This window comes from Melanotaenia boesemani, chromosome 3 (assembly GCF_017639745.1).
Source record: "Melanotaenia boesemani isolate fMelBoe1 chromosome 3, fMelBoe1.pri, whole genome shotgun sequence".
NCBI classification, from domain to species: domain Eukaryota; kingdom Metazoa; phylum Chordata; class Actinopteri; order Atheriniformes; family Melanotaeniidae; genus Melanotaenia; species Melanotaenia boesemani.
Genome location: NC_055684.1, coordinates 23,090,427 through 23,114,213, shown reverse-complemented (window position 1 = coordinate 23,114,213; position 23,787 = coordinate 23,090,427). Strand labels below are relative to the sequence as shown.

The 23,787-nt window shown below is 37.0% G+C and overlaps 1 protein-coding gene across 2 annotated transcripts in view; it reads right to left on the bottom strand.

Moving 5' to 3' along the window:
• Positions 1–8,906, bottom strand: part of ppp1r16b (protein phosphatase 1, regulatory subunit 16B) — a 93,108-nt gene extending 84,202 nt beyond the window's left edge. For both annotated transcript variants that reach the window (XM_041981181.1, XM_041981182.1), the window contains exon 1: positions 8,754–8,906. The gene's annotated coding sequence lies outside the window, so the exon portion shown is untranslated. The remainder of the gene's footprint in view (positions 1–8,753) is intronic.
• Positions 8,907–23,787: the final 14,881 nt, after the last annotated feature.

Below are 23,787 nucleotides of genomic sequence, written 5' to 3'. Positions count from 1 at the left end.
GTGGAGCCTGGTCTCTGACAATCATTAGAGGCACATTTAGTTTTTTTACTTACTGTATGAGTGACTTTACTGCAGGGGAGAAACTGCTCCTACTCATGGGCACCACTGTGCTAGTTATTACTAGAAATATTGCTAGTTTTCATCTCAAATATCATGCTAACAACATTTGCATCGACACATAAGGGTTTCCACACATCGACCAATTAGTGGCACAGCGCCATAGAATCAACTCCACACACAACAGCTCCCTCCCCCCAAAATGCGATTTTGATATAAAAATATTAAGGCTGTAAAAAAAATAACGCGTTAACGGCCCTAACTAATTTAACTGTGATCAAATTTTTAGCGCATTTAATTAATGAGCGGTACAATAAGCCCAATATGCCCATCATTTTTCTGTTATGACGGAAGATGAGCCGAGTAGCTATGGATATATTTGAGTATAAAAAAAACATCAACGAACAACTCATGGGTATCACACCCGTGAAGGATGATTTTAACACCCCCACCCACAAGAGGATTCCACACCTGCACCCACGTGTTTTAAAAACTTTTCTTGGAGTTTTGCATAAACGTGGCCGATCTGTGGTCCTTCCTCTGTCTGCGCTCTGCCTCCTGTTGATCTGTGACTGGCTGTCCGTGATCAGCTGATCAGTTTTTCAGACGCTAGTACCGTCTCTCTCGTTGCGTTTATTGTTCAGCAGATAAGAAGGAAATTAGCAGAGTTCACGACACATATTTACTCAAAAGTTTTGTTTTTGGTAGAACCCTTCTTTAACAAAGTAGTTGACACATGGTAGAAAGGATTTATACTTCAGATATGCAGGGGCTGGTCTAGAAAAGTCTTAATGGGGGCCAGGCAAGGGCACTGAGCAGGAAAAGGGAGGGTATAAATTATACCTTTTTTAAGATTTAGATCAGTGGTTTCCGTGTGTTTGAACACGGCCCACTACACACACTACATACAGCCAATGACTGACTACACCAACCACCACGAAACTGCGACATGATTCTCTCATCGGTGTCAAGGGAGCGCCACAAATTGCTACCTGGTCTGTGGGAAACACTGCACATAAACGGGTTATGTTTTCATTCATGTTAAATTTCACCACTGTTAAGGTGGCCTAAGCTATTTGCCCAAACCACACCTTTAAAAAGCAGATACGTACAAGAACAGTTGGATAGAAATAATGAGCAAAATATTCATCAATACAAAATACAGGGTACGCAAAGTTTGGGAAAGTAATGAGTTCATCTAAGCTCATGGGGCGTTTATTACTCCTTGCAGAGGCGGATGATTCTCCATGTCATAATAAATTTAACTTCATATCAAAACAGATGTGTCAGTCCACTGAGAAACAGATATTCAAATGTTTTAGGAAATCCAACCAATTAATCAATTTAACACCATTTAATAACAGTTGGGGGTCATGAAAAAAAATACTAGATCATATGCAACATTTCCCACAATATCCTAGTTTAGCTATAGAGAACCCTTTCAACTGGACAGAGACCATTTGCACATTAGGAGCTTTGCAGACAAATCTGCACAAACCGGACAGATTGGCTGAAACTACACGCTGCTAAAGAGGCTAAAACCCTGCTCAACCAAAAAGCTGATATTTGTGGCTTTATCCTTTAACATCTCAGCATCCATCAGCAGGAGGGATCCACCAAATGTCCAAAGCAGGGATGGCATGGTTATAATTTTTCTCTGTTAAATGATTGCCAGAATAATAATCACAATATTAAGATTATTATGTGTGATTTACAACAGTATAAATATTAGAGTTGGGATAGATCTAATAAAATATCGGTTTCAGGCTCCAATATTGACGTGATTCACGGATAGGATATCAGGCTGAATTCCCTCGTGAAACCTTACACAATAAGAACAATATCATTAATGATAATAATCACAATAATGTTTACATAAACTCGAATGTATCAGAAAATATCGGTATCGGCAGATGTCCAATTTTCAGATTTTGGAATCAGATCAGAACCCCAAACATATTTATTAGAGATGTAATAAATATGTAAAATCACAAGTTTTATCTATTGTTATCTTTTAATGCCAACATAATAAAATAGTATAGCAACAAAGTTAAAAAGTCCAATTTCAACTAAACTACCTCTGCTCTATCAACAAAAAATAAATGCTCCATATTAACTCTATATTTCTCTCAGAGAAACAAGATATAGAGCCCCGTTTCCACTGAATGGTTCGGTTCAGGCTGTGCAGTCCAGTATGCTATTCCATTATAAAAGGGCCCATATGGACCTCCTTCAGTTGTAGGTCCTAGGAAAATGCTACGGTACAGTTAAGGTGGAGCTACTGGCATTGATTGGCAGACAGAAACATGTCATGGCCCACAATAAAAGCAAGCGTGAAACAAACACAGCGTTGCCGTTCAGTTCATGGTTCAGATGGACGTTGGAAAGATAACAGGAAAAGGATGCCTGCAAACAACAGTAAGTTCTGGTAGAACAATGCAGCATGTATAGTTCATACAAAGACCCAAAAGCCAAGCAGAGCAAAAACAAGCTGCTGATTGGTCTATTGTTGTTTGTAGCGTTACGTTTGTTGTCATCGCATTAGTATGAGGCCATGCTAGGTATTTGGTCTAAACCCTGCATGCCCAGTGGCAGTCCGACTTGCAGTGGGGACGCTCACCATTCTAAAACTTCCGAACCGTACCGGCCTGGACCGAACCGCTCAGTGGAAACGGGGCTTAAAAGGCTACAGGACCTCTACCTGGTCTGGGGAGAGCTCTTTCTCTAAAATGAATTAAAAAAATATAAAAATATGATATATAAATAATACAATCACAGAGAGAATAAATACAGTTTTTTCTACATGCCATTGCACACTGATGACAAAAAAAGGCATTTCACTCAAACCAGGTAAGTAGTGATTTGGATCCATATAGTCATGTATTTTGCATTCATACAATAATATTCAGTGAATGGTGCCTAATTCATTACATTGCGCTGTCAGCCCAACTAGACTCATACTCAATAACAAAATTGAAAATGGCACAATAATATTTCATTTAAATGTTATTTTAGGTAACATTACCGTCATTTAACCCACTTACTGTGCATATACCTTTGCTTTGGGGAACAAAGCCAGGGGGTTATCCCACAGTTGGATGTATAATCTCCTTTCACTGCAACTCTTTTATGGCTTGCTTTACAGGCTGAATGCAGTCCTCCATAAAGGCACCTGGTAATTTTTTTTTCCAAAACCAAAGAAATCTGACAAATTCAACACCAAACCCACACTTTCAAATCAGTATTAAGGCAAGGACAAACTCAACATGTACACATCGGCAATGGCCAAAATGTGAACTTTAAAGGCTTCTTAGTAGTCTTGATTGCTGCCCTGAGATTTGCCAGTCTCGATATTAAGACCGCAGATTAGCAGGCAGTGCCTGGTTGCTTGCTGTAATCAGGGTGCTGATCTAGTGTAATCTCCTTTCAATAGTAAGCAAGCATACTGCTTTCAGACGCAGCTCACAGAAGACATCTTATGCAGCAGGAGGTCTAGGAATAAGTTTTTCTAATTCGTAAGAAGGAACAGGCGGGCAAAAAGACATTTAATTAATGCTTGTGTGTTTTTGCTGACTTTCTAAAATGACCAGCTCAACTAAAAGTCGTGCTTTACACATGAAGTGAGGCCGGTGTCTTTCAGTGTGCCTCCAGGGATACTTCTGTTTCAATGTTTTATGAGTTACAGCCAAACCACCATGTTGGAATAATTAAACATCAGTAAGGGTACAAAACTACAGAGAATACATTATGTAGGCAGCTCATCAGCGAAGAGGGAACATTGGAGGAGAGCAATGGAGCTCCTCAAGAGATCAGAAATGGTTCATTCAGACACTCGGAGGAATCTAATTTGCCATTACAAAATATTGAATGAAGCCTAATGATTTATTACTTCAAATACCAAAGTTAAGGAGTGTCTGTGTGCACTAATTCATGCTCAAAACAAAAATGGTGAAATGAGATGTCAACATTAGGGTTTTGCAATGTATGAAAAACATCTTTTACTCCAAGTAATGTCAGCAAAGAAGCAGCTGGGCTGCATTTTTAGAAAGACTGATTCAGTGTTTAAATAATATCGGAGAGAAAAAAAGCAACATCAGCACATGATCAGTTTCAGTTTTCTTCTACATCCGTTCATTTGTGAAAGTAACCAGCAGCCCTCAAACCACAAGAGACTACATACAATTTTATCAAAGATAAAAACAAATATGCAAACTCAGTCCCATTTAATAAGATCTGAACTAAAAACTTAACAGCAATTCTTTCAAATCCTTCAATGAATAAACTTAAATTAAGAAATAAAAAGAAGAACTTAACCTGAAATCGTTAAGATTTACAAAACACCAATCCCCCAAATTTTTGTGATCACCAGCCTACTCAAGTCTGATCAAACATAAACAAAGAGAATGTATTAATACATGGACAAAGAAACACACCAAAGCCTCCCAACAGAGAAAAAATGACCAAATTAATCACCATCAGACTCACTTTACACAAATGTGTATTTTTCTTTGCAGCTCTTCTACTAATTAAGATTTTCATCTCCCTGCTTTGTTTAAATAAACATGTAACATTCCTGTTCATATGTGAGCATTTAAAGAAATAACAGCTGTTACCTGAAAGAAAAACTGATGACACAAACCACCATGTTCAAAATGGTACAGCTGCATACTTGGCTCAATTTTTGAAAAGATTTTCTCTTAGTAAACATGCTGTAGATGCAGTAAACATGCTGCATTCTACACTACACCTCTGCACCCCATCTCAAAGGGAGCTGAAATCGCTGATGATGTATAGCGTCTCAGGGTTTATAAAAAGACTGATGTTTTACTTGGTCTTTTTTTTTTTTGCATCTAGAGCTTCATATATCATCATATGTCATTATGTAATCATACATCGTAACTGGTCTCATGTTTGTGATGCCAACCTGCAGGTTATTTTCAGGTATTTATATGTTTGGACGCAACTATGCACACCATCACTGTATCTACAGTAGTTGAGCGAGAGTGAGTGCAGATTACAGTGTCTCAAACATGAGCTGACAGCTGGGGCAGATGCTGAGAAGAACAGCAGGGAAGCCACTTAAGACTGGCTCTGCACATCAAACATTTAAAAAGCCAACACAGCCAGGCAAGGATCTCTACCTGTCTTTGCAAAGTGCACACCTGCTACAAAGTGAGACCAACACAGCTGAGGATGTTCTGAGCATGCTGGAGTGTGAACATGGGGCAGTGCACTGGGAAGCAACAACTTCACTCTACTGATATTATTAACTAAGGGGGGAAGTTCAAACCTCTGATGGTCTGTCTTGTCGTACTGATACAATGTTGTCATCATAAAAAGAAAAAAAACTGTTAATCTTTTCAGTCATTTATCCTAAAAATCTGGTCAAACATTCATTGATCCAAGCAGCTCGAGAAGATTGTTAAAAGATTGTGATCTTATGCACTAATACCATTACTATATACTGTACCAAGCCATACAACCAACCAACTAATGATCTACTTTGGTTTTGGTCAATTAATAAATTACACTTGTTGGCCAGGCGGATAGTTAATAATATATTGTGTTCCTTTTCTGTACCAGCTAAAACAAAACAACCCTCACGGTCCACAAGGTGTAAGAGCAACTTTTTTCTTATTTGAGTTTTGTTTTCTATAATATCTGGAGTTGTTTTTAATGATGGGACCCAAATTATCATTTTTAACATTTTAATTTGTTGGTGTTTTCTTTTTTTAAGAAAAAAATGTAGTAAATGAGCAAATGTCTCTATTAAGTGACGCTAAAGATTATTTTGCATCCTAAGAACTGATGAATTTTTCAGATTTATTGCCATTTAAGTCACATACGTGGTTCAAACCCTTCAGTCAACCTCGTTCCAAACAAGCCCCATCAGGATGACTTCAGGTGGTCATGACATGCCTGAGTTTACTAAATTATAATTTTCTGCTTTCACATACTTTTTCCACATCCAGGGGGTGAGCTTGAGGTTTGTGGCTTGCTGCATGAAAAATGGGTGCTGCCAAAAATTGAGTTCCTTAAGGTAAATCATGACACTTGATGTTGTGATATCAATGTTGGTTGTGTCTCTTGGTTTGTTTTGTCTATTTTTTAAGGATCACAAACTTAGCGTGAAACTTTGAACCCTGAAACTGCCACAAACACACCATGCTTCCATCTGTCTGTCATAAAACTTTAACATGGCACTTTGAACCAGATTTCAAATTTGACTTTAGCCATAACACTCTGAATGTAAATGGTCCTTAGCTCACTTCAGACTCTCTTTCTTGCCTTAAGGGTGTAAAAATGCAATTGTGCTTGCCACATTCATCACTATGTGAGTAAAATGTGGCATCAACACAGCACTAAAAAGATTTTACACCAGTACTGTAAGCATATTGGACTTGCTGCAGTCCTCATCGTGGACAGTAGGTGTCACAGCTAAGACAATGGCAGCACAGAGCGGTAATAAAACTTGAAGAAGTAATACTGGAAGTTTGTTAATCATACACAAACCTCACTGTTTCAGTCTATCTGCTAAACATATAAGCTGTAGTTAAAGGGGTTTTTTAATAATATTTGTGATAACTGTACATTCTAACAATCACAAATACCATGATAACATAGCATGATACCAGGACACCTACTGCAACATAACTGGTAAGCAAAAATGGCTTTTTTTCAAAATTGACATGCGAGCCTGCCACTGAGGTCTCTGTCAGTTAATGAACATCCAAGTTCCCGTCATAAAGACAAAGACACTTCTCTGCAGGAGAATTTATCCCGGTAAATTGAGACTGAGACCCATAAGGCCATGTCAAGTGGAGTGTTATCTTTTGGGTTGAATATACCTCTAGTTGTTGCTCCTCATCATCTCCTACAAACGCCTACTTGTTTTAGCTTTCCACTTCCATATGAGGGCATTCCTCAAAATATGGAACATGTCATGGTTTCATTTTTCATGTTGTTGGTTTTTGCTCTGACTTGGGAAAGAGCTCATTAGCTTTTGAAGAAAAAGTACACATTATAAAGCAGAATAATTAAAACTATTTTATTTTTATAATAGCAAATAAGTTATTAACTTTCTGCCAGTCAGAATTTAACCACCATGCAGCATTAGCTCCAAGAACTCAGGATTGTTAGATTTCTAGAGGACTGTTCATCCAGCAGTCTGCCTTAAAAATACTGTATGTCAGTATGTGGAAGCTGAAAACAGGTACCTCAGCAAAAGCATAAACCACATAAACATAAACTCCTATTGATATGTTTAGATTCCCTACAGTTTCTCTGTAGATACACCCTTCTCATCCTCAAACTATAACTTGTGCATTTTTAAAAAATAACTTCCTTCTGGTTCTTTATTTCTTTAAAGCCTTAACTGCATAACTTTCTGGACATTAAACTATGTGCTTCTGACTTATTTTGATGGTAAACTGACTTAATTATGCACATTCCCAGAGTCATCATTGCTCTTCAGTATCCAGAGGCTAAAAAAGCGCACATCACGACTTTTATTCTAACCTGGGGCGTCATGTGACAGCTGTCTTTTGTTTTACAGTATTGATATCAACACACTGACCGTTCTTGAAGTGGCTGGTTAAGTGAAGAAATACAAGAGGATCTTATCAGAGAAAGAGAGGAAAAGTGACAGAGCAAGGGATGAGACAAACGTCAACTTTGGACTGACTTTTTCTGGCTGGAGAGAGCTCAGTAAAGAGACAGGATGCAAGACGGCTGCTTGATTCAAATTAGCTTGGGGGTGCCAAAGTTCAGTAGTGTCACTTCAAGAGAATGTTTGAAAATCTAAACAATGAAATTTGGGTTGTTTGAAAAGAATTGGTATTTCAGCATACATTTACTGCCAAGGCACACTAATGGTATGCAGTACAAGCTAAAAGCATAACCCTTTAAATACTACAACAGCTATAGTTGATATGCAGATTCACACCCTTTACAAATCAAATCTTGGAATATTTGTTGCTTGAAGCATCTACTATTGCGTTTTGTGTGGTTTTATATTTTGAGAGGGTAACTGGTTGAGTATTTTCAAGACATTTTTCAATATTTAGTAGACTAAATTATAATAAAAATCCATAAGTTGTTAGATCAGATATATTAAGGAAGACTTAAAGTAAGCATGGTACTCTTGTAATAACGCTGTGATTGAATGCGAGTAAAGTTTACAAGACCCTGCTCCTCCCATGAAGTTACAGGTTTCCAAAACTAAAATATTCAGCTTTTAACTTAAAAAGTAAAGCACCTCTGCGGCTTCGACCATGTAAAACGATCGTTTAAATTGTGTCATACTTCCCAAAAAAAAGAGATAAATACTTCACTGTTTGTAGGTAAAGCCATGTGTAACATTTTTTATTGGCGTAATGGCAACATCACGGAGATGTTAAAGCCGCTCTGCTAGTCTCAAAGCGTGTCTCTGAATTTGCAGGCGCCAGTAGCGGAAACGACGGCTTTCTCCGGTTTAATTTCACGTTGGGGAAACCGTTTGCTGACCCAAGAAAGACGATTAAAGTGAGCTAGCAGAAACTGCTCTAACAAGCCGGACATGCCTCTTCTCCAGCCTGTCCTCGGTCGATTTTCCTCAACTGAGGAAAAAGCCCCGCTTCTTCCCCCCAGTTACAACCGGTCCCGAGCTCAGCCCCCCTCCCTGAAAACTGGCAACATGTTTCAGTTTGTGTGCTCACCTCAGTCCAGGTCAAGATGTTCACAAGGAGGTGAGAGGAAGGCAGAAAGAGGACGGTGATATCCAAAAGGTTTAAACTTGTCCCGTTAGTGGAGACAGCACGGCTGACAAGAAAAGCTCGGTGTGTGTGTGTATCAGTAGGTGCGTGTGTGTGTGTGTGTGTCTGCAGAGTCCCTCTCTCTCCTCGCTCCGAGTCACTCCTTGAGGGCGGGGCTGAGAGAGAGGAGGAGACTGAGACGCGCGTGCAGCCACAGAGGATAGCAGGGGTGCACAAAAGGGGTCCACAGACCAACATGGGGCCCCCATAGGGATTAAGTGACCTCTCAAAATATCAGATTAAACTACTAAAGTTAAATTATATTTTACAGTCAGTGTTATGATTAGCCTTTATATTTAAATCTGGAAAGCAAAGGCTGCTCAGTGCATTCATGCTGACTGTGTAAAACAGGCTACATGGACCTTGTTACACAGACCCAGTCCATCTGAGGCAAAAGTGACTGTTTCAGTGGGTTTGGATGGTGAGAATGAGCTTTTCTGGTGGCCCTGTTCGTTGTGTATTGCAGGTAAAACACAGTCCAACGCAGCCCCACTTCAAATAAACCAAAATATCCCTTTTAAGTTTATTCAGAAAGCTATTTTTCACCAAGTGCTTTAAAAAATGCTAAGGGTCTGAAAAAAAGTTGTTAAATTTATTTGGCAACAAGGAGCATTCCTGCCAAGACCGTGTACTGATATGTTTATAAGAGTGTTGGACCAGTGGAACATCTGCATGTTAGAGACAGGGGGGCAAGGGGCTGAATCAAAGCTCTGTGTGCAGCTATACATTAGTAGACTGAACTATGTGTTTATTGTAAATAAAATTATGCAAGTGGGGTATTTAGCTTGTAATCCCACCCTGCTGAATTTTGCAATGGAAAATGTAACCCTCAACACACACTCCTATGTCATATCATGCAACATCAATAACACAACATGCACCAGATGTCCAAGTAAAATACATCATTTACAAAGTTGTACTGGGTGGCACAAAGAAAATGCTGATTTTGTGTTTATTTCCATTAAAGCAAAATCTTGGGTTTCACAACGTTTTACTGAGACTGAAGTTATCATGGAGATTTCTGACTTACAACATGCCTAACATGCCTAAACTAACGTCACTAGTCTGGTCATTGAGCAATCAGGTGAGTGTCCTGGGTTGATATCTCACTGCCAGAGATAGATTTATACTTGTGCTTTGTCATATGTTTTAACTGATGTTTGCAATTGCTACCATGTCAGGAAAAAAGACGATATAATGATAAACTGCTCCATCAATATTTTAATGTGATCATCTTTGGATGAGGAACCAGTGTGCAGAAGGCAGATCAGAGTAATGGTTCATTTCCAAGAATGAGTTAAGTTTTACTTCAGACTTGGGTTGAGACATGGCAAAAATTTGAATATATTCAAGTCTATTTATTAGGTATTAATAGTCATAAAACTTTTATAGTTCCTCTCTGACTCTTCTTATATAGTATTCAGGATTTGTTAAAAATCTTACAATCAAATTAAAACTAATTTTGTTATTTTGAGCTTTCAAAGTTTTGTAAAATCAAAATCGCTGTAGCAACTGAAACTACCAACAACACATTTGCAATGACTAACAGACCAGAGTTTCTTTTGTATAAATTATGTGAAATGTTTTTTTTAGGTCTTTCAGCAGAGGCTTCTAATGAGTGTCCCAGATTTGAGTCTGAGCTGTCCCACATTAAGAAAAGTACATCATTTTTGGCAGAAGGAGCAATTGTATATTTGCCATTTCTTCTTTTCTTCTCCAAAATTTTGTCACATAAACTAAAAACACTTCAAGGATATCATAATAGTCTCCAGAGAACATAAGTATATTCACATAAAGAAGATAAATTCCTTGAATTCTCAACATATCATTTCAATGATTTAAATGATTGTGTTTAAATTTTGGGCCTAATGAATCTTCACATTTCACTCTGTAATAATAATCTACAATATTCTTGTGAAGACCCACCAGTATTTCTATAATCTGCCTGAAAATATTAGCCCTTGTCTTTTGACGGTTTTCTTTTGTGTTTACAAGCATCTTCCCTTAATCATTTTCAGAACCATGTTTAAACACTGACAAATCATATATAAACAATAATGAAACTGAAGTTCTACATTAAATTTACTGAATAATTTTCACTCTACTTGTGGCTTAAGAGTTAATGCCAATGCCAATGAAAAGTGTTCTCAGTGTCCAGGCTTCTCTGTTGGGATTTCCCAATTTTTTCTGTATGTTTTTAACTCTGCTTTCTTGTATCTCTTTTTGTTAACGTTCCCTCTTCTTTATGTTCCTTCCATTGCTATGGCACTGATTACATTTTCATGTTGCAGAGAACTTGGAGAAACTTGAACAGCTCGTAGTGGCAATAACTGTGATCACAAAGGACACAGCCTCCACAAGTGACAGCTCAAAGGAAATTGGAGTTGTCATTGAGGGCATAGAAGTCATCAAAAGACTTGGAGATATTGCCAGGGCTTGCTGGCTCCTCTTGGGTTTGACCTGTGCACTGAATCTCAATTATCCCAAGCAGTTGAAATACACCTTTGAGGTATTCCAAAAATCTTTCTTGGGACTGGATGCATCAAAGCTGTCGATGAAAGACCAGTCCCTCAAGAGCAAACTTCTGGCTTGAAGTGAAACTATGGTCTCACACTTTTGTGCCACATAAAGTTCAGCTTTATCAGAACTTGAGAATTGCATATTTGAAAGTGCCAAATGTAAGTGAAATTTCTGTTGTGGTCAGTTCAAGGTAAAAATGTTGTTATACAAATTGTTCTGTTACATTATCTCTGTTGGGGCACGTGCACTTGTCAGAGATTTGTGCTTTTTCTTTGAGATCATAACTGATATTAATTAATGGCTCACTGTGCTAAGGAAGCAAGCAGAGGATTTTTCTTTTCGACAAGCAAGCCTTTCAGTTTATACAAAGACCACAAATGGTCTCTTCTCTTATTTGTCACAAGCATTTAATTGATTTGTAAATATAAGTAAGTAGTACAGTGTGGCTCGACAGGTCCTCTGGCAACTGTACTCAAAAATAGTGTCAGTATTTGTAAAAGTTTGCAGTGTACAGTGGTCCCTCGTTTATTGCGGGGGTTACATTCTGAAAACACTCTGCGATAAATTAAATCTGCGAAATGACGACCTTACTTATTTTTCACAATTCAAATGCATGTTAAGACCTAATTATCCCTCCTTGGAGTGTTTATAGACCTTTCCCAAACTATAATGAACATTTTCAAAATTCTCACACACTTTATACACTCACAAAAACCTACATATATTTAACATTGTGAATTTCTTAATTATTACTCACCCCGTAAAATATATTATCTGCCTGCGCTGCGTCCCTACCCTCATCTGTAACGTTGTTTTTCACAGAAGGCCTGGGTGTTGCTGTCTTTTTCAGAAAAAGCAGGACACGAAGTAGACTGACTCTGGACAGAGTCAAAACACAGCGCATTGATGTTTACCCACCCAATCAAGAAACAAAGCGTAGTGGGCTGATTCCTACAGTAAAATCTGGATATAGACATAGTAGAATGGTTGAAATAGGATTTACATATACGTACACTACTGTTCAAAAGTTTGAGGTCACTTTGCTATGGGATTCAATAGGGAAGTGACCCTAAACTTTTGAACGGTAGTGTATCTACATAAAAATTATATCTAGATTTAATTAAATCCACTGAGTAAATTCAGCTAAAGTAAGATACATAATTGTTACTCAGTTAAATGGTACTTGTATGTATAATTTTATTATGTTTTTTTAGTACTTTTTACTAATATAGACATTTCTCTTTGTGATATCTACTCAATATTTTTTGTTTAGGTATTAATAAATTCCTTAATGTATTTTAATTAAATCTGCTCATATTAAATGGTTAACCCCAAAAAATCTCATTTAAATAGAATTTACTCAATTACAAACATAATTATATTTAATTAATAATGTTGCATGTAATCTGTTGCCTAATTTTATTGAGTAAATATGGCATATTTTTCTTTACAGTGTAAGAAATATATAAACTATATAGTCCACCCTTTTTCTCTGTTTTCTTAAGCAACCTAACAAGTATGTGCATGCTGCTGTTAAAAAGCTAACTCATAATGAAAACAGGACTGGAGTACAAATGACAACTTGAATGAAACATGTGGAAAGGATTATGGGATTTTGAAAATATGTAAATGAGTGAGCTTCACATGGGGCTAAGTTGGCTGAAAAGACATACAAAATAAAATGCACTGATATACACTGCCTGACCAAAGGAAAAAAGCAAAAGAAAAAAAATGGGTTACACACGCTAATAAATGATTGGACCACCTTTAGCTTTAATAACGGCAGCATTCACTGTGTCATTGTTTCGATAAGCTTCTGCAACGTCACAAGATTTATATCCATCCTGTGTTGCATTAGTTGTTCACCAAGATCTTGTACTGTTGATGGGAGTCCATCCACTGCACAAAACCTTCTCCAGCACTTCCCTAAGATTCTCACTGAGGTTCAGGTCTCGACTCTGAGGTGGCCAGTCCATGTGTGAAAATGATAGCCCTAAATTCTACTTTTGTTTTTCTACTATTTGATTTCACCAAATGTTTAAGTGATTGCCGACCATCATCATTCAGGATGCTTTTCTGACAATATTTCTTCCTGAAAGACAATTGTTCCTCACTATCCTTCCTGTTTTTAATAGTGCATTGGAGAGTTCCTAACCCAATGTTAGTAGTTTCTACTATCTCCTTAGATGTTTTCTCTTTAAAATACATAAACGTATGAATCAGCAAATATATATATTAATAGCTGATTACATTTAGTGTTAATACACTTCAATACTGTCCTAAACAATGCTGAGGATATACAGTTGAGATAGGGAAGTTTAATACACTTCTGACCCGACTTCCTGTTGTAAATCTCTCACAGTGGTACACCAGAGCTCCACTGCACTGACATCACATGAGATGTTCACAACACAGTTCAAGGTTTGAGTCTATGCTGCCATTTCTTTTCTTTTTTTTTTTTCCTTCTTCTTCTTCTTTGTCTAAATTATTAACCATTCAGTGATTTTATGTTGGCCCGTATAAAAAAAAAGTCTGCCATGCCTTGTGAGCACTCTAGGGGATTGGGCCATTTTGTTAAGTGAAATATTTTCTCTGTAAAGGTGTGACCGAGCTTTGGCCACAGAGTTACAAATCTGTAAATTTTTAATGAGTGGGCATCTTGGGAAAATTTGACAATATTAGTTTAAAATTTGGGGGTATGAAAGTTTTTCACTCACTGTGAGCTAAGAATTTAGGTCAGCAGTAATACTTTGAGGACAAATTCAATTGTGATACATGTCCCCCTCTCTCCTCTTAACCCCAATCCTCCTGGTCCCATGGCAGCTGGAAATGGTGTGAAGGTTTAAGACTTTACCTTGTACATATTTCATGGATTTGCACTTGTCCTACTTCTCCCCAGGACCAGAAAGAATTTGGTTGGGTTGTTAATGTTGGCAATGAACAACACAAGTCACAGAAGGGAATGAGAACTGGGTAATTTATTCTGGAGCCTGTTTAAACAACTGTTGGCTTCCAATGATATTTTTTGTTTGTGCATGTTGCAAAATAAGTATACAGTCTATACTATTAATAGAAAAGCACAAAAGACCAGAACAGTAGTGCCAGTAAATATTCAGACAGACATTTAAAACTACAAAATGATCAGTTTTACACATGAAAATGCAACACAAACAAAATATAGTTTGCTGATTTGTGAGCTTTTAAATTATATGCCAGCATAAAGAGCCAAGTTGTTTACTGATGTTTTCAGTCATTATGCTACGTAAGGCTTACAGTGCTATACTGGCAATCCATTTTCTGATTCCAGTGCACATGAAAGTTGCATCAATCTTTTCATCCAAGACTAATTTTTTAGGAACATTGATCTGTTACTAAACTTCTCTAAAGAGAGATTTGAGATACTGCTGCAGCTCATGTGCTTGAAAATGATTAATCTGTTCATTAACCACACGGTTGGAAAGTGAGTTTTCAAATCAGAAGCTTTCCATCATTAATTTTTATGGATTCAATATGCAGGCAGACAAAGACAGACACTGTAGTGACTAATGAAACAAGAACACAGTGCCTCAGAGTTCTGCCTGCAGGAGCATTTCAGGAAAGATAATCTTTCTTTGTATGATGCTGGTAAGTAAAGTATTGTACATCAGGATAGAGAATGTCTTTGTGGTCTTTCTGCCCAGCACTGATCCTTTATGCCTTTCTCTCAGTCCTCATCCTCTGGGAAGATAAAGGATTATCTCCAGGTAGCTGTCATTAAGACATTACTAAGAATGAAGCATGCTCTCATTATAAACAGTTTATTAATCATTTAGAGTATTAATCATAATGTAAATTAAGTATTCATTCTTCTCTTTTTATAAGGGCTCTTCAGCTTATATTGAGCTGCCTCCTGTGGTTAAAAGTGCTGAGAGAACACAGTTTTTAATACCATAACAGATTTTATGTTGAGGACAGAAGTTTTAAATGAACACAATTTGTATGATTTCTTAACATTTACAGCAGCTGAAGCTTTTTCTGCCTGCAGTGGCCGTTTTTCAGTACATGGAAATGCAGATTTTTTTTCCATAAAAAGCAGTGATGGAGTGTATGGCATCAGTATTTTTGTGCTGCTATAAGGTGAAGCCCCTCTACATTTTCATTTAATTTATTCACTCATTTTTTAAAATAATGCTTGAAAACTTTGAGTTCCATCTTGTTGTTGGAAGAACAAAAACACTGTTTAAACACTTATATTCGAAAGCTGTTTACTTAAACACTGTTTTAAAAAGGAAATATTATTTAAAAATCACAGTTTTCGGTGCTTGAGGGCACATATTTGGGTGTCTAGAATTCTGGACTCCTCCTCTCTGAAACTATGGCATTCAGAGTCTATATGTAAAACTTGAAAGGTCAAAGTCTTTTTAATGTTGGTACTTTTAGAATAAATGTGTATTAACTTGCTGGTAGTAGTTTCTGAAGTCAGATCCAAGTTTAAATTTAATATTGGGGCTCAAATGGCTTGGTCTTTTAGTCACCTTAAACCAATTCCCATCATAGTTATCAGATCTCCAGTTATCAGTCAAACACCAGTTTGAGAAGAACCATGACTAGTAGCAGATGAGGTTCAAGCAGGTTTATTAAGAAGTAGAAAGAGCAGTGAATGAAGTTGGATTCTTTGAAAGAAATTTATATAGTATAAGCAAGCAGACAGGTGGGAATTCCAGGTGTGGATTTCAGGAACATGGATCAGGAGATCAGTGCTTCCACAAAAAGCTTCTCTGAACTGGTAGGTGCTGGAATGGCTGGTGGTGTTCCAAATCAGCTTTTTCTGAAGAATAAGAGATAATCAGTAAGCTGATGCAACAGAGAAGCATAAATTTCTGTAACTAAGGTGGCTTGTATACCACTGCAGACAGAAATAACAGTCTGGTGCTGAGTTGAAACCAAGGTTGACTTAGTGCAGGCTGATGAAGCTGACAACAGCTGTGACTAGGGAACCTACCAGAGTAGCACTGCTCAAACCACTCCCCAGCCACAGGGTGAACCAGTAGCCCTCTTTCCATGAGGCTGCATTGCTAACCACCACACCACCGCGCAGCCCTCAATTTTTAATCATAGTTCATGACCTCACATGCTATCTTATTCAAATTGGAAAAATAATCATCTGAGATAACCCAGATTTTTTTTAAATACCAGTCAGTTAAATATAAAAAAGTTAAATTTAAAAAACAACCAAACTAAGCCTAAGGCTACTCTTTTCACAACATCAACCTTGAAAACTGAAAAAACTAGCTGTAAGGCCAAATTGAACAACTTTGGCCAGACTCAGCAAGATACTGATGTACAGCATGACCATTATCCTTGTCACCAGGCAACAGTAAGATGTGAAAACTCCTGCAAAAAAATGCTGCATTTTGACTTCAGTCAATTTAAGCCCCATAACAATGAGTCTGCAATACTTTTCTTCAGTCCTCTTCAATAGTGTTCAATTTATTTTCAAAGAAATGAATAAGAGTGACTATTTTAATCATATTACAAGGCAAGCTCTTGAGATAGTTTGTGGGCTGAGTGTGACTTGACTGATAAACAAATACACCCCCAGATACTATCAGTCGAATTTAATGGTAGCTTAAAATCCCAACTGGTGCAGAAAGATAGTGACATTACCTTTTCCATCTGAGCCTGCATAATAAAAATACCAGGCAGAAAATTCTAACAAAACCTGAGCAGAAATTGACGTGCCTGTAAAATTGCATTTTAAAATCCACAATCCATGAATGTTCAAAATGCTCTATACAAGATGTCTGTTATATTACATATTAATTGCGTTTGGTTTCAACATAAATGAGCTAAACTTTATAAAGAGACATTTCAGGTGATGCTCAAATATCCAAGCAAAGTAATAATAAGCTATACGCATTTTTGGGTACAAGAAGACTTGTAAAAGTGTATTTTGAGAGCACATTACTGCTTACTTTATCTGCTATCCTGATGCAAATGTGACAGCTGTAAATGGCACATGTTGTCCCCTGGCTCCATAGGGGGGTATATTTGCCGCAGCCAGAGGTTTTTTCTTTATTTCTTTATTTAACAACAGAAGTGCTTGGAGACTTAGATTAACTGTATATGTGCCAAACTAAGTATAAAGACTGATTAATAATCTAATAATTGCAAACAAACTGATCTCTGTACACACAGATTGTTCAATAAACAGTTTGAACATGCCCAAATTCTCACTGAGCTTAACAAAAATGGATATCTCACTAAGCAGTGATACGATGCAGATTATCAATTTGCTTATTGAGTCTAAGTTTTCTGACTCTGGGTGTGCATACATTCATGTAAAATAGGGAGACTTTGCATCAGCAGATTTTTGTTCAGGCTTTAATGTGTGCTGTCCCAATCCTGAAGTATAAAAAAACAAGTTTAAAAGCACTTAAAAAGAAAAGTGAAGTGTGACACCCATGGAGGAGTTCATTTATCAATAAAGGCCTGATAAAAAAAGTCTTTGTTTTAACCAAATCCAAACAGAGGGATCTTGAATATTTACACTAAAAAGGTTTGTGTTTATAGCTGTTGTAGCAACAAGAAGACAAAAACTGTTCACGAGCTGTAGCAACAGGCCTATGATTACCAACATGTCTACTTGTTTAAGACTCTAATCTGATTTGCACTTGTTTGTAAACCAGTAGAGTTTAAGACCTTATCCACAGAAAAGGGCACTCACAGACGAGCGTGATCATACTCAGATTTGCCTGAGATAGTAAACCTGCCTCTAGTATTGAATATGTTTGTTGTAGTATGTTCTGGAGAAAAATTCACATTTTGAATGCGATATTAAAGATGACATTACATCAGTACATAGCTGAGTCAGTTATATTAATATATTATCTGCAGTATGAATGTCAAGTGCCTGTTTCCTGTATAAAGATAGAGATGGAGATAAAAAGGCGGATATAGAATAGTATATTTTATCTTATAGTGTGGAGCAGAGAACATTATAAAGCATGACATTCAAAGTGAAGCACTTTTGCAGAGTACATTGGAGATTAGTGGTTTTCTGCAGTTGGCTGCAGGCTGTCTGTTCACTCTGTCTCCTTTTGATTCTCTTACTACAGTATTAAGCTCCTCTTCATTTTGCCACAGCAGGCAGTGATTTCCACACATCATGCTGAGATGAACAATATTGCATCTCTGGAGAGCGACCTGGAGGTTTCAGCACTCTTTTGAAAGATTTAACACTAAACCTGATTATATTTTGAAATTCCTTTTTAGCAACAGTGAAAAATTATTTTGTTTTTTGCTTATAGCTGCACTGCTGTTCCCTGCATATTGTGGAGTAATTGTTGAAGCTTAGATTGTATTTTTATGCACAGGGCTTGATATAGAATTATATATATATTGCTGAAATGAAAGATTGCTCTTCCTTAATCAGTGCACTCAAGAATGAGACAGTACCTTTTTAGATCTGTAAAATCATCAGTATCAGAAGTTAGTTGCTCTCTTTTGGAGGCAGACTCTGCAGGAAAGCTTTGGTGGCATTTACATCTAAAATTTACATGAAATTCAAGGCATTTTTTAAGGAAAGCTTTTAAACTTTTACCACAGTTCTGACAGACCACTGAAGTGTAAGGGAAGGATGTTTGTGTCACAGCTCATGCCCATATATCAGGGAACACCAACTCTGGACTTACTGAGCAAGTGTCCTGCAGGTTTTCGATGTTTCCCCGCTGCAACCCACCTGACTCAAATAATTGGTCATTGAAGCTCGTGCAGAACTTGGCAACAAGCTGTTGGAGAACCATTTCATTTAAACCAGGTGTGTTGCTGAAGGGAAAATCAAAAACCTGCAGGACACTGGCCCAAGAGGTTTAGAGCTGCTGATCCCTGTCCCCCTATACATATATATATATATATATATATATATATATATATATATATATATATATATATATATATATATATATATATATATATATATATATATATACCAGGGATGTCCAACTTTAGTCCTAAATAGCCACTGCCCTGTAGGTTTTAGATGAGTCCCTACTCCAACACACTTGATAGAAATTAATGGTTTTTTAACAGGCTTGTGTAGGGCTTGACAAGCTGTTGGGAAGATCCGTTTAATTTGAAAACTCCATTTGGTGCAACATTTCTTCTCTTCACAACCATTTCTGATGTTACAAATCTTGACATTGCATCAGTAAAATGTTTTGGCAGCCAAATGCCCTCAACGAAAAGTTGAACAGCTTCACTTGGTGTGAAAACCAACAAAATTGTACATCCGAATCAGTTTGAAATATCTCACAGATGTACCGTCTGTACTCGTCTGCCCCCTTTACAGTCTGCTCAGAAAGACTGTGTCTCCCTCTAGTGGCAGTATTGTGAAATTACAAGCAAAAATACTGGGAAGGCTGATAAACATGCTGCTGAAAGAAAGACAAATATTTATTTTAACTGAATATGATGGTTAATGTATTTCATGAGTTATGCTCACATCCCTGTGTCTCTTTATGTTTTTAGGACAAAGTTTGAATTGCGTAAAGGAATTTAAAGTGTTAAGAGCTAATCTGTAGTACCTGCATAAGACATTGAGGGGCGTTGGTGTGATGTCATAATGCAGTACTCCAACAGCAAAGTGGCACTCCTGGTAGTAATACCATGTCATCCGAAGCTGCTTATAAAGACTGAGAACTAGCATTTGAAATGAGGTGTCACTGCAGGTGTAAAAACTGAACATAACTGATACAAATGATGCTTGCCCTTAATAGTTTAATCATATAACAAAGTGAAGCATGTATGTAAATTAAGAAAGAAAAAACATTGTTTTTGTAGGTCACTCTGCTCATTTTTACATTTCATTTTACAGTCGAAACAATGCAGTGCAAGAGTCTTAAGCCGCCCCTTATTATTCCATATTTGTTTCTAAGGAGATTAATTTTCATGTATTTTTTTAAGGAGAGAGAAAACTTTCTCCAGGATTTCAAGGTTTTTCTTTTTTACTTATTTTGATTCTGTGTCCCTGTCCATTTTCACATGAATGTTTTTTTTGTCGTTGTTGTTGTTTGTTTGTAAAGCCATTTAACAATGATATATGAATCAATCAAGCATATAAAAAGACACATAACTCATAGGATAAATCAGAATTACTGTATGTCAAACAAATACAAGAACTGGACTGAAAGTCTGTGGCAGTGGGTCTAAAAAAAGTGATGGTCTCCCCAGAGCCTTAAAAAAAAAAAAAAGCTAGAGAAAGCATAGCTGTGTTTTGCATTGGAGTTCATTATAATAAATCATCAGTCAGAGAAATATTGAAGCCATTTAAGACCCCCTGTGCTGCAGAGCTTACATCTCACCAATGCTACTTTGTTGCCCAGTTCAAATCAAGGTTAATCCCACAGAAGGATTTTACCATGAATGAAAAGAGAATTAGTTAAATATAGCAGGGATTTTAACTCTACTTGAATAGCATCTATTGTCTGGATATTTATGTAATCACCCTGCTCGTGTTAAACCTCTTGGTTGTAAATGGCCATAAAAGAAAATCTAAATCAAATAAAAAATTGTTAGATTACATTTAGACACAAACATAAGCCTTATTATTAATGAAAGAAGGTGATTGATAATATCTTGATATACTTTATAATACTGATTGTGAACAGTTTAGTTTCTTGTTATACTGTGTGGAATTACCTGGTGTTTGCTTGGTAGTGCAGCTTGGTATAATTTTGTCACAGTGCTCCAATCTGGTTTCCCAAGAATTTTGCTAATTTATTATGTGCAATAAAAATGTGTGACACGACAAGAGGCCTGCAGTAATCACTGGATATGTTGGAGAAAAATCCTACAAACTGCCAGCTCACTCTTTTTACAACAGCAAACGGGGCCCTTCCAGTGTATTACCAGGAAAGTTTATTGCAGACCACATAAGAAGGGCTGGCTTCACGTGCTGTTGTGACGTGAGGCAAAGTGAGCAAGACAGCAGATGTCTGGCCCTTTTCCCAGGGCCTTAAGGAAGTTAGAAATCCAGCTTAATGCACGTGTCAAAGTCCTAAGTATCGACAATGCACATAAGGCATTGTTTGTCTGTTTGACTAAGCAGGTAGCAACATGTGTGGCAGAGGGGCGTAAATTTGGTTGTTAAAGGAAACGGACCAGATCATTAACACAGGTAGAGTTTCTCACTTGAGATACAGTTTCAGTAATTTGCCACCTTTGTTGTAAGATCATGCGCATCCATGCATCCCATGTGCATGTGCAAATATATGCCATGAGAGTACACACTTTTGAAGTTGAGCCACACAAATGTGCTCATATACCTTAGTTTAATGCCATCCATTTTACTGCTGAAATGTCTAAAACAGAGCTGTTACAGGGTTAGGCCGATGTCTAGGTATAGTCAAGCAGAGCCTCATGTGGGTCTCTGAGATTAAACAATGGCAGGAAGAGAGTGGGATGCTTGACTGGGCCTCTGTGATCTTGACTTGCTTTTTTTCCTTTTCTATCTTAAACATATACACATATACACAAACTCTCATACACACACTGTATTGAAGCAGACTGATCTATTACAACAAAAACAGGATGTGAGATGTAATTTATCTGTCAAGGAGGAATCTTTTTGCTATCCAACAGCTGCAAATAGACACAATGCAGGGATGGAATGAATGAGTCACTCTGAGTTTAACAGTATGCAAGGAATGAGGCAGGCATAACTACAGATAGTTATGTCTGCTACAGAATGAGTGATTTATTTCTTGTTGATGTGGATGCATAAAAGTGAAAGACAGGCTGGGGCTGAATGGTACTTTGAACTAAATGCAAACACACCTGATGAATAGTTGATGATAGTGTGTTATTATCAACTGGTTAGCACCTATGCTGTGAAAGAATAGAGCGGTCATTAGTTTTGTAGGTGTTTGTAAAACAAAAACAAATATTTATCCTCAACGTACAATAAATATCTATAAAAAATATGTCTAGGTAAGTCACCTCTGCAGGGTTTAGCATCTTATTCTGGACCAGTTAACCAGTTGCTAGACTTGCCACACCAGATCAACATTACTACAAAGTCCTTAGAGCCATAGTGGCTGCATGAGGAAAAATAACAAATATGGATGCTTTTTTATTTTTTTACCACAACTATAACTCTTTAGGGAAGCGGGAACATAAATGTGAGTCAGACACAGCTGTGCATGAGTGTATTTTATTTTAAGCAGTTTAAAATTATTTGCAAATATTCATCTGACTAAAGGTTTTAAGCACAAAGTGAACTTCCTTTTCATACATTTAGCTACATCTTGTAACCTTGATAAAGGATATAACTGTATTTGATTACCTTGAAATTTATTACTAAGCAGACCTTGCACTGAGGTTTTTTACACTTTATTTCTTATTGACTCACTGAGATTCAAGTGCCATTCAAATTTAAAAAAAGCACAAAGTGCAGCCACAACCACAGCCATATACTGTGATTCAGAATATTTCGAAAGTAGTATTATACAGATATAGTCAACATTAATAGGTGTAAATTATATTTCTGAAATGTATGCTTTAACTTGTATACTCAAGCATGGTTTGCAAATATTCTCACAACTTTCCTGTTATATTATCAATGGGGCTGCTATGTACCTCTGTGAGTAATGCAGAGCTATTGAGGTCAGGCTGCTCTTCACAACATTAGGCTAAGTCATCATAAAAGGTTATGCAAATAGTTTCATTTTACAGTAAAATGTAAAGCTTATCAGTCAGGCAATATTATCAATGGTGCATTTGCTTAAGCTACACTCCATGCTATGTATACATGTTTTAGCAGATATAAATGTTTCATCATGTGAGTTCATGGCAAATCCCTAAAGAATAGTTTAATTTTTTATTAATTAGATTAGTAATATGTCCATGCCCAGTAGGCTATTTGATAGGCTAAAATAAATGCCCCTCCTGGATTATACAATGTATAAACATTTGGTTCATGTGCATAAGATGTAAGAGCATTGTCGTATGATGTATGGATATGTACTTATCAATTTAAAGATTATAGACTATTGTCTATCCATGTCTACTTTTAGACAGATGGCTAGCAACCAGGTAGAGAGAGACGAGAATGTAACTATAGGTGTTTATTTTAGCCAATTAATAAATGATTATTAATATAACTTAATTTCCATCTTGAAAGCTATTTTCAGAAAATGTCTGAGCTGTATAATACAAACAGAACTAATGATAATAGTTATTATGTTAGCTATTAACTTGGAAGAGGTCACCTAATGTCAAACATTTGTCTAGTAAGTAAATAATGCTTTTTCAATAAAATGTTTGGAATTTTACAATCAATAGGGTGGTTTTCTCAAAATGAGTTGAGATCATACTCTGAGCCAGAACCCCCCCCCCCCCCCCCATAGAAATAATATGCTAAACATTCCGGGATCATTTC